The 17,850-nt window shown below is 39.9% G+C and overlaps 1 protein-coding gene across 4 annotated transcripts in view; it reads right to left on the bottom strand.

Moving 5' to 3' along the window:
- Positions 1-17,850, bottom strand: part of CHCHD3 (coiled-coil-helix-coiled-coil-helix domain containing 3) — a 319,905-nt gene that overhangs the window by 151,952 nt on the left and 150,103 nt on the right. The window lies entirely within an intron of this gene.

Raw genomic sequence — 17,850 nt, forward strand, 5'->3', positions numbered from 1 at the left:
CAAACAGTGTGCTAATAGTAAAGTGAATAAACAACCAAATATATAAATATGGTAAGAACTGTCTCTGCCTCTCATCCGAGGGTGCGAGAGCGACCAAAACAGCTAAGCAGGCACAGGCAATGTACAGTCTATGGGAGGTACTTAACTCTCCATATCGATGAGGAAATAGCCAGCAGAAATGAAACTTTTCCAACTGGGCTCTGTTCTAACATTTGCGAATTCAAAAGTCAGGCCTGTACACTGTACAACCATTTTAAATCTCAGGGTTATCCCCATCAGGTCCTACAACGTGCATACACCAGGGCACTATATGCCAACAGAGATTTATTGTTACAAAACTCAAATCCCCCAGATGACACGAAAAGCATCTGTGTATTGACATATTCAGATCAGGCAGCTAACATTGCGCAGAGTATTAGATGCCATTGGCATGTGTTACACTTACATCCTATATTTCAAGATCTCCCCTATATTGCATATTCCCGAACTAAGAACGTGGCTAATCATGTAGTCCACTCTACTTTTTCCTCTGATCCCAGAACTTGGCCTCAAAAAGGAAAACACATCAGGTGCAGTGCAACATGTGACATTTGTGAGATCATTACTGAAGGTGAGGAGTGGGTGCATCCTCGCACCCACAAAATTTATCCTTTTAAGTCCAACACTCATTGTAAATCAACATGGGTTATCTATATTATCACTTGTCCATGTGAGTTACTGTACGTGGGGCATACACAAAGAACCATCAGAACACGTTTTATCGAGCATAGGAGCAGGATTAACACCCAGTCTTTAAGTTCTCCTATGGTCCCCCACTGCGTACAACACCATCATTTATTTTCAGATCTTCGATGGAATGCTATTGAGCAGATGTCTGAGGACTTTGAGGGGGATAAATTAATCCATCTACAGCGGAGAGAACAATATTGGATTTTTGAGCTCCAGTCAGTGTGTCCACTGGGGCTCAATGATTATATTGAGTGGCACTGTGCTATACAATCGAATTACTGAACTGTGTTTTTTTAAAAAAAATTCATTTACGACTATTGTACATATTCATTTATTTTGGGCAGATCTTTTCTTTTCCACATGGACTTGCATTTTGAAGCAGTTTTTGCAGAATTTTTCTGAGCGAATCCTCAACAAGATCGAACTACGTGTGATGTCACACGTTCTGCAATTTAAAGCAGTGGAGGCATTCTGCCCGATTTAGGGCCATTTTCAACTTTGATTCCATCTTGGAGGGTACTTGAGAATTACTTGTCTCAGCACAGCTGGTTCCTGAGGAAGGGGGATTCGACCCTCGAAACGGAGCCCCACTGGAAGAGTTTCATTTCTGCTGGCTATTTCCTCATCGTTATGGAGAGTTAAGTACCTCCAATAGAATGTACATTGCCTGTGCCTGCTTAGCTGTTTTTGGTCGCTCTCGCACCTTCGGATGAGAGGCAGAGACAGTTCTTACCATATTTATTACATTACATTAGGGATTTCTATTCCACCATTACCTTGCAGTTCAAGGCAGATTACAAAAGAATTATCAAGGAAATATTACAAAAAGATCTTACCAAAAAGAGATTTGGTCATTTTCAAAGAGAGCAAGAAATGAGTATGGTTATTTGTTTAGGATAGTTGGCTTTTGTGAGAGGCGGTGTTTGATACTTGCGATGTTATTTCTTTTTCAGGGATTGCTTGAGTAGTATGGTCTTTATTTCTTTTCTAAAAGTTTTATAGTCTAGGGATGCTGTCAGTAGATTGGCAATTTAGTTTTCTAGTTTGGCTGCTTGAGTGGCTAGTAGGCCATCATATAGTTTTTTCCGTTTGATCTCCTTAATTGGGAGTATGAGAATGGGGTGTGAGTTTTCCTATGTCTGGTTGAGGTGTTGTGGATGAGGCAGTTGTTCAGGTAGTTTGGACTGTCTCCGTATAAAGTCTTAAATAGTAAACAGTAGAATTTAAATTGTATTCTTGCTGGGATTGGAAGCCAGTGCGATTTGAGATATGCTTCTGTAATGTGGTCATGTTTCTTCAATGAGTAGATGAGTCTTAGTGCTGTGTTTTGGATTGTTTGTAGTTGTTTTGTTATTGTTGCAGGACAGGGGAGATAGAGGATATTACAGTAGTCTAGTAGGCCTAGTATTAGGGATTGTACTATGAGCTGAAATTGTGATTTTTCGAAGAATTTCCAAACTTGTCTTAAGTTTCTCATGACTGAGAATGATTTTTGTATTGTTTTATTGATTTGCGGTTGCATGGTACAGCATCTGTCGATTGTTATTCCTAGTAATTTTAGAGTGGGTTGTATGGGGTAGTTGATTGCGTTGATTTCAATGTTGGTTATGGTTGGTATTTTGTTGTTTTCGAGGAGGATGAACTTAGTTTTGTCTGGGTTCAATTTCAGTTTGTGATCTTTCATCCAGGTCGCTACTGATTTTAGTATTTGGTGTATTGTGTCTGTCATGGAGGGTTTTGGTTGAGCGAAGGGTACGAGAATGGTGATGTCATCTGCATAGCTGTATGAGGTTATGCCTTGTTTGTCCAGATGGGAGCTGAGGGAGGCTGTATAGAGGTTGAAGAGTGTAGGAGATAGAGGGGATCCCTGGGGAACTCCGCAGGGGTTTGACCAAGGTTCAGATTTTTGTCTAATTTTACTCTATAGGTTCTTGATTTTAGGAATCCTTCAAACCACGAGTATACTTTATCTGTGATACCTATTGTATTTAGGATTTGTAGTAGGATGCTATGGTCCACCAGGTCGAATGCAGCGGTCAGGTCTAGTTGTATGAGCATCATTTTTTTTCCTGTGCTGAGATGTTGTCTGGCTGTGTCTAAGAGAGATCCTAGTAGTGTTTCTGTGCTAAAGTTGGTTCTGAAGCCGGATTGCGTGGGATGGAGTATGTTTTGGTTTTCTAGGTAATTAGCGAGGAAATTTGGCAACTAGTCCTTCTATTATTTTGACATAGAGTGGAATAGAGGCAATGGGTCTGTAGTTGGATGTTTGGTCTATTGGTCCTTTAGGATCTTTGAGGATCGGGGTGATGATGATTTCGCTGAGGTTAGTTGGGTAGTGGCCGCTTATGAGCGTGATTTGTATCCATTTTAGAAGAAAAGCACATAATTTTGTGCTGTTTTTAGGAGATATGGTAGACAGTTGAGTCATAGGATGCATGGCTGTATTTTTTGTAGTATTTGTTGAATTTGGGCCATTGAATGTTGGGGAATTGAGACCATATTCTGTCTGCTGCAGTTGAATCTCTATCTGTGGGGAGAATTGAGATATATTATATATTTGGTTGTTTATTCACTTCACTATTAGCACACTGTTTGTGCACTAGTTATATTTATTACCACTTACAGGTTAGCCCAGGGATGTTTCACAGATAACACCCCTTTGGGTGTATATTAGTGATAGCTGGCGCATTAGGGGCTTGTCCCCACTGCGAGCTGTGTGGCTGAGGGCTTCCTGTTCACTAATTATAATTACTATTTTAGTTGGTTTTTAGTTTGAGCTGTCTCTTCCCCTCACCCTGTTTTTTGAGGGTCTTGGGAGATTTTTCTCCTTTTGCTTTAAAAAGAAAGAACAAGTTTTGTAAAATGTTTGGTTATGTAGTTGTTTTGGAAAGTGGTGCTACATATTCTGTTTTGTTATATTAATAAAATATATTTGAACTAAAAAAATATCTTGGGGTAAGCTCTGGTTATACATGTCTAATTGGCTCTGTGGAAAGATGAAGACCAAGGTGGTCCTACACAACAGCAGCAAGTGGGAACTGGTGCCCAAATGCAATGGAGCAACTCAAACCTTTTAAATGTGTTCTAAACTGAAAAAGTCTACCCCACAGACTGCCAATGACATAACCCCATGCTATAAAGACTTGCTATCCTGCTTGTCCTCTGTGAAACTTTAATTCAACATTCTAAGAGCTGTTGGAAACTTGAACTTATCTGACCACAAAAATCATGAAGTACAGAATAAGATAGAATATTTTATTTGGCAGTTTTAACCTGGAAGCTAAGCTTGCTAGAGAAAGAAAGAGGAAAAAAAAAAAGCAAGATTTGCAGACACGGCTACTGACCCATCAATCAAACCCTGCTAGGTTTCACTGTGGCCCTTGGTGCCAATTAGGAAAGTAAAAAACCCAAATCCTGCTATCAGGTTACAATTTGTTGCCAATTAGAGCACTTCCTAGGTTTTCTGTATCAAAGAAGCAGGGATCTCTAGGTCAAATATAAACACCCTACCTGACTGAGATAAGATGACACAAAGAAATAAGAACATCTGAGGGAAGAGAAATGGAAAACATCCAAAGATCTCAAACTCTGCACTTCTACTAATACTAACAATATATATCATAAAATGTGAGACACTTTAGAAGGAAAAACTACAGAGAAAGTAGTAAACATTACGAGACATTTCTGGAAATATCAACTGTGAAGTTGCACATCTATTCTGCTAACACATCATCAACCAAATTTCGCTTTTAATTGCTCAACCCTTGGCACTGTTCTTATCCCCCTTTCCTCAGAACCAAGACTTAGCACTAAGCTAAAAAAAAAAAAAAATTTAAAGTGGGTAGGGAGACAGCTGAAAAAGTGTCCATGTTATACTAAACAAATATATGAAAGGACACTACGATTATTTCTATTTTCCTTGATCACTTGTCAAAATGTGTAAACTCTTTCAATTTCTTTTAATGATTTGTGATGTAGCAAATGGTGTGACAGCCTTGTTAGTTCTCTTAGGATAATATGTAGAAATAAAAATAAATAAAACAAAATAAAAAGAATCTAAGTGTTACCTTTTTTATTGGATTAACTAGAGAGCATGGTTAGATTAGCTTTCGAAGGTAATCCTCCTTCTTCATATCAGAGATGTAGCAAATACAGTCTACTCCACCTAAGTGTACGTCAGTTAAGCGCATGCTTTGGTTATCCACACATGACCACCATGGTCCTGGGGTTTTTTACTTTAAAGTCAATGGACGTAAACTCCGGATAATTGCACTTCTGCTAAGTACACAATCTGCTTATGCGTACAGATGTTATAGGTCCAACTGCCATTTGCTCACGTCACGTTCACTACGGTTAAATGCAATCACACGTTCTGACGTAGATGAGCCATGTGTTTAGGAACTGCAGCCTAGGCCTAGCCAGGTGTTTGAACTTTCGGAACTACTATACTGTATCATGGCATCATGTGGACAAAAATCATTGTCTTTGGCTGAACGTGTCAATGTGTTAAAGAGATTTGAACAAAGAGAGAGTCAGGTCTCTATTGCAAAACATTACAGCTTTCATCCTAGCCAGATTTCTTGGATTTACAAAAAAGCAAGCAATATTGAAAGACTGGCAAAATAACAGCAATCCTACCAGAAAACATAAAAGAGTTGGGAAGCCTGGAGACGTTGAACAGGCATTACTACGATGGTTTGTGGAAGCTAGAAGTAGAAACTGCCAATCAGTGGACCTCTGATGATGGAGAAAGCAGCACAATTATCTGAAGATCTGGGCCTAGAAGACTTCAAAGCAACAAATGGATGGTTAGAGAGGTGGAAAGTTCGTAAAGGCATAAAATTTAAGAAACAGCATGGTGAAAAACAAGATGCAGATGAATTTGGTGCTGAAAGATGGATCATGGAAGTGTTGCCATCAGTCATTGGTGGATATGAACCATGTGACGTGTTCAACACCGATGAGACAGGCCTCTACTGGCGTGCCATCCCTGACGGAACATTGGCTTTCAAATGGAAGTTGTTGGCTTCAAGGTGCCAAAGGAACGATTGACATTGCTGCTCAGTTGCAATATGGATGGTAGTGAAAAGATCAAGCCACTGGTGACTGGGAAGAATCAAAATCCTTGGTGCTTCAAAAACATTAAATGACTGGCTGTTGAATATGAAAGCAACAAAAATGCATGGATTACAGCGACATTGTGGATTGATTGGTTACAGAAGCTTTACAATCTGATGAGAAAGCATTGTAATGCTGTGTGATAACTGTGCAGCACACAGCAATGATGTAAGACTAACCAACATCAAATTCATGTTTCTGCCGCCAAACATGACCTCTTTGAACCAGCCGACCAAGGGATAATCACAAACTTCAAACGTCATTACAGGTCACTTGTCTTACGATATGTAATGGCAGTGATTGATGCCAGCATGGAATCCAGCCTTTGAGCTGGCGAGAAAAATGATGGTGCTCAACTCTCTTCATATGGTATGAGAGGCATGGAGTCGAGTCTCATCATCAACGATTTAAAATTGCTGTAGAAGGGCAAGCTTCGTTCACGCATATGACAAGACAACTGAAGCAGACACTTTGTCCACTGAACTCAGTTGGACTCTAGTCACAAGCGTTTGAGCTGTATGTCGCCATTGACAATGATCTGCCCACATCATCTGGCAGCATTAATTTCGATGTCTGTACAGTCATAAAGGACACTGCAGATAATCAAGAGTCTGATGATGACGGAGATGCTGCTGCTGTCATCACGACTAATGAACCACCTGCAGAGATTGTTTCCTTATCGGACACGCTGAAGTCCCTACACACACTGCGTTGTTATCTGGAGATAAATGGCTGTCACGACTATGGACAGTTTTACAGCATCAGTAGTCAGATACACAGCCTGAATCATGCAGTATGCGTGCAGAAAACAATGACTGATTATTTCAGTAGAATGTTGGTTTAAAAAAAGTTGTATTGCATTAGATTGAACAGTACTGTTTCTACAACTGTACCATATTACATTGTATTCAGTGTGTTTTTAGTTGAATAAAAGTTTTATTGCATTTGACTACAGCGTACTGTAATTTTTCATGACTAACAAGCGGTACTTCTATTAAGCGCGGATTCCGTTTAAGCACACATGGCTACCCGGTCCGAAGGGCGTGCACTTAAGCGGAGTTGACTGTAAATCTGAAACTTGAAACAAAGCTACCAAATTTGAGATAGGCGAATCTTGAATACTTGTTCTTCCAAACCAAGAATTGAAGAGATGCCACAGAGTTCCGAGGGATGAGCATTTGCACCGTTCAAGATGAATTGGCTTGTTCTCCCTGTTTTCTCTGTCAGTTCTGCATTTTCATCCTGTTTCATTCTGTAAAAGTGAATTCATTTATTTCCTTCATTTCTCCCTCACCATCCTTTTTCCTTGTGTTCTCTCTCTTCCTCTTGATCTCCCCCCCCCCCTTCCTTTGTCTTGTGCAGGCAAAGAAGGAGGGGTCAGAGTGTAGCCACAGACCAAAACAGGGAGAAAGGAACTGGTAGGAAGAAAGTGAGAGGATGGACAATTAGGGGAGAAAGCGTGAGACAGGAAAGAGAAAACAAAGAAGCCACTGGAAGGGAGACAGAGAGAGAGAGGAAGAGTCATGTAACATAGCAGGAGAGAAAGAAGGAAAGGGCAAAACCAAGTGGAAGAGAGAAATATCATCAATTTAGAAAGGGACTGAAGGCAGCCATCATCAGACATAACTCCGTATGTTGTATAAGATTTTTAAATTGTTATTACCTAATTCTTTATAACAAATACATAAGCTCACATCTATTACCACACACAGATATCTATCCATCCATGACTCATGCACAAGCTTGTCTATATTATGCACTTATAATATATATAATTAAAAAAAATATCAGCAAAGTAATATAAAAAAACAGCAGAACCTCAGAGCCTGACAGAAATACACATGGTTCTCTAAAGAAATGCATATTCAGTAACACATGACATTCCTGAATATCCTGCACCCTACACAACATATGTGGTAGTGAATTCCACAAGGCTCTGAGGTTCTGCTGTTTTTTTATATTACTTTGCTGATATTTTTTTTTTTTTATTTTATATAAGTTTTGCATTGTTAGTTCTATTATAAATGTTTGATAGAATAGGGCAAAAGGGGGGAGGTATTGCCCTGTAAGTCCAAGAAGGAATAGAGTCTATCGGAGAAGGGAAGACGGAAGGAAAAGAAAAACTGGAGTCCTCTGGATAAAGATCCCTAGACGTAACGAAGCAGACACAAAAACTGGCCTCTATTATCGACCCCCAGCACAGAAGGAGGAAGCAGATGCAGAAATAATAAAGGAAATCACCCATGAAATAAGAACAGGTAACGTAACAATCATGGGAGACTTCAACTTTCCGGGGATAAACTGGAACCTAGGAACCTCAAACTGCGGAAGGGAAGCAAAATTCCTGGAAATAATAGGAGACTGCTTCCTAGAGCAAATGGTGGAAGAACCGACAAGAGGGACCGCAACCTTGGACAGTCCTTAATGGCATAACTGGAGAACAACAGGCGTGGAAGTCACGGTCCCCCTGGGAATGAGCGATCATAACATGATCAACTTTAAAATTGGCATCGGGAAGGAAAAACGAACCAAGACCCAAACCAAAACCTTTAACTTCAGAAAAGGAAATTACGACAGCATGAGAGTCATGGTTAAAAAACGGCTCAGGAAAAAGACAGCCGAAATCAAAACGGTTGATCAAGCATGGTCCCTACTAAAAAATACCATCACCGAAGCGCAGAATCTCTACATTCCGCGGATATCCAAAGGAAGGAAAAATAAGTACAAAGGAGAACCAGCTTGGTTAACTAAAGGGGTGAAGGATGCGGTAAGGGACAAGAGGAACTCGTTGAAAAAATGGAAATGCGAACAAACAACGGAGGCTGGAACAGTCACAAGGTCGACCAAAAGAATTGTCACAAGGCGGTAAGAGACGCCAAAAAGGTTTATGAGAAAAAGTTAGCACAAGAAGCCAAAAACTTCAAACCCTTCTTTAGATACATAAAAGGGAAAAAACCAGCTAAGGAGGCAGTGGGCCCTCTAGATGACCAAGGAAGAAAAGGTTGCATTAAGGAAGATAAACAGATTGCTGATAGGCTAAATTCATTCTTCGCGTCTGTCTTTACCAAGGAGGACACTACATTACTGCCCGAAGCAGAGAAAGTATTTAAGGGAGAAGATGAGGATAGCCTCACCACAGTGAATGTGGACTTGGACATGATATACAATCAGATCGACAAACTAAAAAGAGACAAATCCCCTGGACCGGATGGAATTCACCCAAGAGTCCTAAAAGAACTTAAGGTAGAAATAGGAGAGTTATTACAATCCCTTGCAAATTTGACAATCAGAACAGGTCAAATACCAGACGACTGGAAGATAGCAAATGTCATCCCAAAAATCTTCAATCTTCAAAAAAGGATCGAGAGATGAACCAGGCAACTATAGACCTGTGAGTCTTACGTCGGTTCCTGGGAAGATGGTAGAAGCAATAATCAAGGATAGTATAGTGCAACATTTGGATAATCATGATCTGATGAGAACCAATCAACACGGCTTCAGAAAGGGAAAGTCATGTCTGACGAACTTGCTACAATTTTTTGAGAAGGTGAACAAACACATCGATAGAGGAGACCCGGTGGACATAATATACTTGGACTTTCAGAAAGCATTCGACAAGGTCCCACACGCGAGGCTTATGAGAAAACTAGAATGCCATGGAATAAAGGGGGACATCCTAAGATGGATAGGTAGATGGCTGAAGAACAGATTGCAGAGGGTAAGCATAAATGGGAAGTTCTTGGACTGGGAAAAAGTGACAAGCGGTGTGCCCCAGGGCTCGGTTCTTGGGCCCATGTTGTTCAATATCTTCATAAATGACCTAGAAGAGAAAACAACGAGTAATATAATCAAGTTTGCAGATGACACGAAACTATGCCGGACAGTAGGGTCACTAATGGACATTGAAGAACTCCAAAGAGATTTGAACCAGCTAGGGAAATGGGCGGAAAAGTGGCAGATGAAGTTTAATGTAGAGAAATGCAAAGTGATGCACCTGGGAAGGAAAAACAAGGAATATGAATATAAAATGTTAGGTGTAACATTGGGCAAGAGCGAACAAGAAAGGGATCTGGGGATACTGATTGACAGGACCCTGAAGCCGTCGGCGCAGTGCGCATCGGCGGCTAAGAAGGCAAACAGGATGTTGGGCATGATAAAGAAGGGAATCACGAGTAGATCGGCGGACGTCATAATGCCGCTTTACAGAGCAATGGTCAGACCACACCTGGAGTACTGTGTCCAGCACTGGTCTCCCTACCTAAAGAAGGATGTGACCCTGCTGGAGAGGGTGCAGAGGCGAGCTACGAAGCTATTATTAGGTATGGAAAATTTGAGCTACAAAGATCGCCTCAGGAAACTGGGCTTATTTACCCTTGAGAAGAGAAGACTGCGAGGGGATATGATAGAGACTTATAAGATAATAAAAGGATTCGACAAAATAGAGCAAGAAGCATTGTTATTCACATTGTCAAATGTGAATCAGACAAGAGGTCATGGATTGAAGTTGAGAGGCGACAGGTTCAGGACAAATACCAGGAAGTTCTGTTTCACGCAGCGAGTAGTGGACGCTTGGAATGCTCTCCCGGAGGAGGTTGTGACGGAGACCACCATTCTGGGTTTCAAGGGCAAGTTGGATGCACACCTTCTTGCAAATCACATCGATGGATATGGGTAAACAGGTTTCATTGGGGAACACCTGGCTTGGCCTCCGTGTGTGCGGGTCACCGGACTGGATGGACCAAAAAGGTCTGATTCGGTGAAGGCGTTTCTTGTGTTCTTATGATCTTTGGAGACTGAGCAGTCTATAAATAAATAAAATGTTTAGGATTACAATGATCATTCTGTTCATATTGCCCCAGCCTTCTTGTGTTCAATTCTGGTCTCCTTATCTCAAGATAGATATAGTGGCGCTAGAAAAGGTTCAAAGAAGAGCAACCAAGATGATAAAGAAGATGGAACGTTAGATAGATTGTAAGCCCGCCGGGACAGATAGGGAAAATGCTTGAGTACCTGATTGTGAAAACCGCTTAGATAACCTTGATAGGCGGTATATAAAATCCTAATAAACTTGAAACTTGAAACTCTCGTATTAGGAAAGACTAAAAAAATTAGGGCTCTTCAGCTTGGAAAAGAGACGGCTGAGGAGAGATATGATTCAAGTTTCAAGCTTAATAAAAATTTGTATACTGCCTCTCAGTCTTCTGTGTGGTTTGTACATAATGAAGTCTACAAAATCCTGAGTGGAGTACAATGGGTACAAGTGGATCGATTTTTCACTCCATCAAAAATGACAAAGACTATGGGACACTTGATGAAGTTACAGGGAAATACTTTTAAAACGAATAAGAGGAAATTTTTTTTCACTCAGAAAATAGTTAAGCTCTGGAAAGCATTGCCAGAGGTTTTGGTAAGAGTGGATAGCTTAGCTGGTTTTAAGAAAGGTTTGGACAATTTCCTGGAGGAAAAGTCCATAGTCTGTTATTGAAAAAGACATGGGGGAAGCCACTGCTTACCCTGGATCAGTAGCATGGAATGTTGCTACGCCTTGGGTTTTGGTCAGGTACTAGGGATCTGGATTGGCCACCGTGAGAACGGGCTACTGGGCTTGATGGACCATTGGTCTGACCCAGTAAGGCTATTCTTATGTTCTTAAGTACAGTGAGGTCAAATTACTGCTGTTTTGGATGTAAATAACACTCCATGCAGGTAACATCAGTGCTCCACTACCTTCAATGTGACAATATAAATCATCTGTGCTCATCTCATATTGTTTTGAATTCTGTTATTCTGGCCTTCAACATGTCCTCTGGGCACTTCAGATATCTATCACTCTTTCCAGGATGTTTTCAGGATAGAGCTGCTAAAACAGATGCCACTATTGACTAGTGTCACATGATGGCCTAAAGAAGTTGCTCAACCTTTCTCATTTGTGAAGTGCTCCTGATACTACTAACCACAAATTCCTAACCTGATTTTAAGGTGTTGCAGCGGCCACTAAGGCTGATCACTGCTAATATTGTACACTGCCATGTAGTAGGTCTGAGTCTTCTTTCTGAGTCTAGTTTACAATCCTTGAGTTTTGAAGTGCTGAAGATGTTGTGGAAGGATTCTTTGCCAACAAACAATAGTAAAACTATAGTGCACAAACATTGAATTCCAGGAGATGCAGTTTGTAGCCCCTGGTCAAAATGATGGGACAATATAGCTTAGCACAGAGAAGTGGAAAGAACTTTAAAAAGTGGGGCATAACTCCCCTTTTGTTGTAAAGAAAAGCTCATGGCATCATAAGCTCAATACGGTTGATTTCAAATGAACTAGGAGGAGGAAACTGCTGGCCTCCAGAAAAAGGAACAATAAAAACAAACAGAAGCCATTCCATCAGACAGAGAGTAGTAGAAAGGAGCTAGTACACATGAAAAAGTCTGATTCGGTATGGCATACATAATTGTTTATTGAAGATCTAAAGGACCTGACACAACCACATTTCAACTACTGCTTGCATCAAGGATACAAGCATTTTTTCTAATCAATAAATGAGATACCACAATAAGACAATCTCATCTATCAACACATATAATCAAAAGCACAATTTCAAATTCATCAGACTGTTTTGTGCATAGAAGACAAAGAAAGAAAACTGACACAGCACAGAAAGTTACATCAGGAAACAAAAACCAACTGCATGAGAGTTCGTTAATTTTTTTAAAGCAAACAATTTCAGAAACAAAAGAATCATATGGCAATCAAGATTTAAGACAATCTACATTTGTACATGTATCCAAAGAGAAGTTTCATATGTTTGTCGACTACTAGTTTTGTCCTGTAGTAATGACAAAAAAATACAAACCTTTTACAAGCATTTTTGTTTGCTGCATAAAATTCAGTGGTCGGTTGCAGTGGCGTTAAGCTTTAGAAAGGGATATGGTGCCTTGATAAACTCCTTTGAGTGAAACATATTGGCAGTATAAATCCCTGAAAGCATGACCACAAGTTTTAAGCTAAGTATTTAAACTATTTATACACTAAGGGCTCCTTTTATCAAGCTGCGCTAGCGGTTTAACGCGCATAATAGCGCGCGTTAAACCACCGGCCGCGCTAGCCACTACCGCTTCCTCTTTAACAGGTGGTAGTTTTTGGCCAGCGCAGGGGTTAGCGCATGATAAAAAGTCACGTGCGTTAACCCTGCTAGCGCGCCTTGATAAAAGGAGCCCTAAGATGGAAAAAAGTATGTATAAATTTAATAACAAAGTTTGGAAGATCCAGTGAGGAAGTAGTATATAAAGCCTAACACAATGAATTTGTATGAGTGCTAGGTGGTACTTCTGAGGATCTACAAACGTTGTATTATTCACTGTGAAGAGAATTAGGAGGGGTAAGAGAATATGCAACCTTCCAATCTGAAGTTTGGGTTATACTCTCACAGAAAATTTAACTTGAACTATTGTGCTGTTTGGTCAATTATGTATGTGACAAGCATTAAAAATTATGAAAAATATAAACCTAAGCAACCCCAAATAAGATGTTCCAACACGCCGCCACACTTGTAATTTAAAGTCACTTTCCAGTAATAAAAAAGTGTCATAGAAACATAGAAGATGACGGCAGAAAAGGGCTACAGCCCATCAAGTCTGCCCACTCTGCTTACCCACCCCCTGATTATGCCCTAATGACCCAATTTCCTTATCTTGACCCTCGTAGGGATCCCACATGGGTATCCCATTTATTCTTAAAGTCTGGCACGCTGTCTGCCTCGATCACCTGCACTGGAAGCTTGTTCCAATGATCAACCACTCTCTCTGTGAAGAAATACTTTCTGGTGTCGCCATGAAATTTTCCGCCCCTGAGTTTGAGCGGGTGCTCTCTTGTGGCTGAGAGTCCCTTGAGAAAGAAAATATCATCTTCCACTTCGACACGTCCCGTGAGGTACTTAAATATTTCGATCATGTCTCCCCTCTCCCTACGTTCCTCGAGAGTGTAGAGCTGCAATTTGTTCAGTCTCTCTTCATACGAGAGACCCTTGAGCCCCGAGATCATCCTGGTGGCCGTCCGCTGAACCGATTCAATTCTGCGCACATCTTTACTGTAATCCCACAGAACCTCTCCTTTCTCCAAGGAGTTATTGAACAAATCTATAAGAGTAACCCCCCCACCTGAACTCCTTCAATATCCTGGGATGGATGCCGTCCAGTCCCAAGGCTTTGTCCACCTTCAATTTTTCAAGTTGCTCAACACTTTCTTACATAAATGCAGTATCCACTCCATTCTTACAAGAAACTTTGCCAGCCAATTGCGGTCCTTCTCCAGGATGTTCTTCCATGAACACAGAACATAAATATTTATTTAGCAAGTTAGCTTTTTCCTCAGTCTCCACATAGCGGTTTGTAGCTTCTTTCAGTGTCACAATTACATTTTTTGCCTTACTCTTTTCACTAATATACCTGAAAAAATGTCACCCTTTTTCACACTTCTAGCCATTTGCTCTTCTGCTTTCTCCAGATGTTTCTCTCTCTTGGCATCTTTCAATTTCATCCAGTATTCCTTTCTGTGCTTCTCTTCATGAGGTTTTTGTATTTCACAAATGTCAACTCTTTTGTCTTTATTTTCTCCGTCACTTTGGAAAACTATATTGGTATCCTTTTTCTCTTGCTTTTGTTTATTTTCCTCACATAAAGGTCGGTGGCCAAATTTTATTGCTACTTTCACTGCTTTTTCACTTCTCTTATATCCTCCCCTCCTATCAGCTCTTTCTTCATCACAAAAACCATTTGCAGTAGCTGAAAGTGCAAAATAGGATTTTTTAAATCAATAATCTGAAGAGATATTCCCTACTAGGTATAAAACTGCTTCATTCTGGCATCACTAAAGACCTTTAAAAAAAACCTCATCCTGAATATGAGTAGTTTTTGGTTTATCCAGACATCTAACTTCTGAAAAATATCCTACAATCATGCATATATTTAGCAATTACTAGTTAGTACAAACAGCCAATTTCAATTACATTAAAGGAGGACTACCAAAATGAAATGAAGTGCACAAAGTCAAACAGAGAGTCACTGTTAAGAATCAGAATTTTGAAACTGCACGACAAATTTTCAAGACCAATCATTTCTACTACCAGTCATACTGGACTTAGTGCTTCTGATGTTACTGTGGGTAATCATCTGGCATCCAGTGATCACTGCAAGGTACGGTTTAATATTAAGATAGGTATAGAGAGGGCTCATTCAAAAGCAAAGGTTCTAGACTTTAAAAAAAAAAAACAACTTTGTTCAGATGGGGGATTATGTCAAGGAATTGTTGACTGGATGGGAACATCTGAAAGGACTGGAAATGCAGTGGGCAAAACTGAAAGGACTAACTATAAGAGCGACAAACCTTTTTGTGAGGAAGTAAGTAAAAGTAAGAAGAAAAGAAGGCCACTTTGGTTCTCAGAAGTAGTAGCTGAGAAGGTGAGGAATAAGAGATTAGCTTTCATAAATTTAAAAAGATCACAGAAAAAGGAAGATAGGCAAAAATATCTGGAAAAGTTAAGAGAGGCTGGTCGTGAAGTCAGGAAAGCAAAGATGCAAATGGAAGAAAAAAATAGCTGACACGTTAAAACAAGTAGACAAGACATTTTTTAGATATATTAATGATAGGAAGAAGAGCAAAAGAGGCATTGTGAGACTCAAAGGTGAAGGGGAGACATGTGTAGAAGTTGATAAAGAAAAGGCTGAATTGAATGAGAAGATGAGGAAAGCAGAAACCAGACAACAAAGGTAGAAAAAAAAATTATATTTCTTTTTTTTTTTTCCTTCAGGATAAAGTAGTATATTAGTTGTGTTGATAAAAATTTATAAACAAAGCCCTGCCAGCTGAATATCTTTCTCTAGTTCAGCAGCCAAAACTTTGATTTATAAGGAAGGAATAAGCTAAATATTGTAGTACTGAGGCTTGTATGGATGCTGCGGGGACGGTGATGGGGCGGTGAATGGGATGGCAGTGACAGTGACGGGGCGGTGAATAGGATGGCGGTGACGGTGACGTGAAGGGAATGGCAGTGACGGTGGTCCGGGGACGGTGCATTGATGGGGACAGATATTTTCCCCATGTCATTCTCTACCCTGTATAAGACTTTAGTGGACCTCATTTAGAATATTTTGTACAATTCTGGAGGCCGCACCTTCAAAAAGACTTAAAGATCTCAATCTGTATACTTTGGAGGAAAGGCAGAAGAGGGGAGATATAAAAGAGATGTTTAAATACTTACATTATGTAAATGTGAATGAGTCGAGTCTCTTTCATTTGAAAGAAAGTGCTAGAATGAGAGGGCATAGGATGAAGTTAAGAGATGATAGGCTCAGGAGTAATCTAAGGAAATACTTTTTTACAGAAAAGATGGTAGATGTGTACAACAGTCTCACAGAAGAGGTGGTGGAGACAGAATGTGTCTGAATTCAAGAAAGCCTGTGATAGGTATGTTGGATCTCTGAGACAGAGGAAGAGATAATGGTTACTGCGGATGGGCAGAGGGAAGGGCCATTTGGCCTTTATCTGCCATTATGTTTCTAATTGAAACCAGATAAAAATTGCAGGTAAGGCATCAAAAAAATGGGGGATCACATCCAAGGTTGATAAATTCAGATTGTTATTGTTAACTTATGTTTTCCATGGTTAGCAGAGCATTTGACTTATATTTCGTAGCTTGAGCATGGTGGCTTATATTCCCTCTCACAAAAAAGATCTTCATAGGATGAATAATTGAGAGTACCTACAAAGAGTAAGATTCACTTATGCTTGTGTATATGAGGACAGAGATTGGAGGGATGAGGCAGGGACAGAACTTGCAGGAACGGGACAGGGATGGAGATAGATCCTGCAGGAACAGTGACAAATTTGTCCCAGTCTCATTCTCCAGTTGTGGGATTAAATATCAATGTAATCATGGCTTTATTATTTCCTTACTTATAGTGTTGAAGTAGCAGCCTAATGTTTAGAGCACTGGGCTGAGAACCAGGGAAGCCCAATTTAAATCTCACTGTGACTCCTTGGGCAAGTCACTGAATTTTCATGTAAAAGACTGCAAGTCCTACGGGGATTGGAAAATAAGTGCTGTACCTGAATGTAACTTACCTTGAATTAAATTCAAAATCCCTTCCATTCCCTTATACTTCTATGTTCAAGTATAGTGGATTGATGGGGGTATGATTATATTTCTCAGTACTATATTTTAAATTTGTGATATTTAAAAGCTGACTGCAGTAATACATAAATATAAATATATGAAATATGTTTTTTAAAAACAATTTTGGGTTTCTCATGTGTGTGCAACTTAATTCCAAATTTTTTGCTCTTGAAGATAATCTTAGAACCAATTTGATTCTTTTATAAAATTAGCCATTGTCAAGTAAATTGTCAAAGTTAGTAATGTTTGTTTTGAAGACTTATAACTAATAAAGGATTTCTGACCACTCGATTGGATTTGACATCTCCAGTGTCTCTTCTTATCGGACTTGCTTTGCTTCGAGGCTTAGTACCCTCTTCTCCCTTTCCTAAAATCACTAACAATTGTCTCATAAGCGATTAAAGTAGGGACCTCTGATTTTCAGATTTTTTAAAGTAATCATCAAAATTCCTTAACTAATTCCCTTATAAGCCTACTGGTAACAAACTGGCGTCATTCATCTTGTAACAAAACAATGTATAAACTTACAAAGACTAGCAGAGAGGGCCAGATTCTGTAACCGGCTCCAGAATCAGTTGGCACCTCCAAAACCAACACCAGTCATATGTCAATCAAGCACCGGCACCAGTTGCTGAATTGCAGCCAGGTCAAACACAGGTGCAGGAAATGTAGGCCAGGATTTTGATTGCCTAAATTTCCGACACCTATGTTTGATATGAATCACATCAACCACCTTTGTCGACACTTAGGCACGTGTAGGTGCATCCGTAGATGAGATTCCAGTGCCAGAAATTTAGGTGCCGGTGGACACCTATCTTTTTTTAATGTGATTTTAATTG

This window comes from Geotrypetes seraphini, chromosome 9 (assembly GCF_902459505.1).
Source record: "Geotrypetes seraphini chromosome 9, aGeoSer1.1, whole genome shotgun sequence".
Lineage (NCBI taxonomy): Eukaryota > Metazoa > Chordata > Amphibia > Gymnophiona > Dermophiidae > Geotrypetes > Geotrypetes seraphini.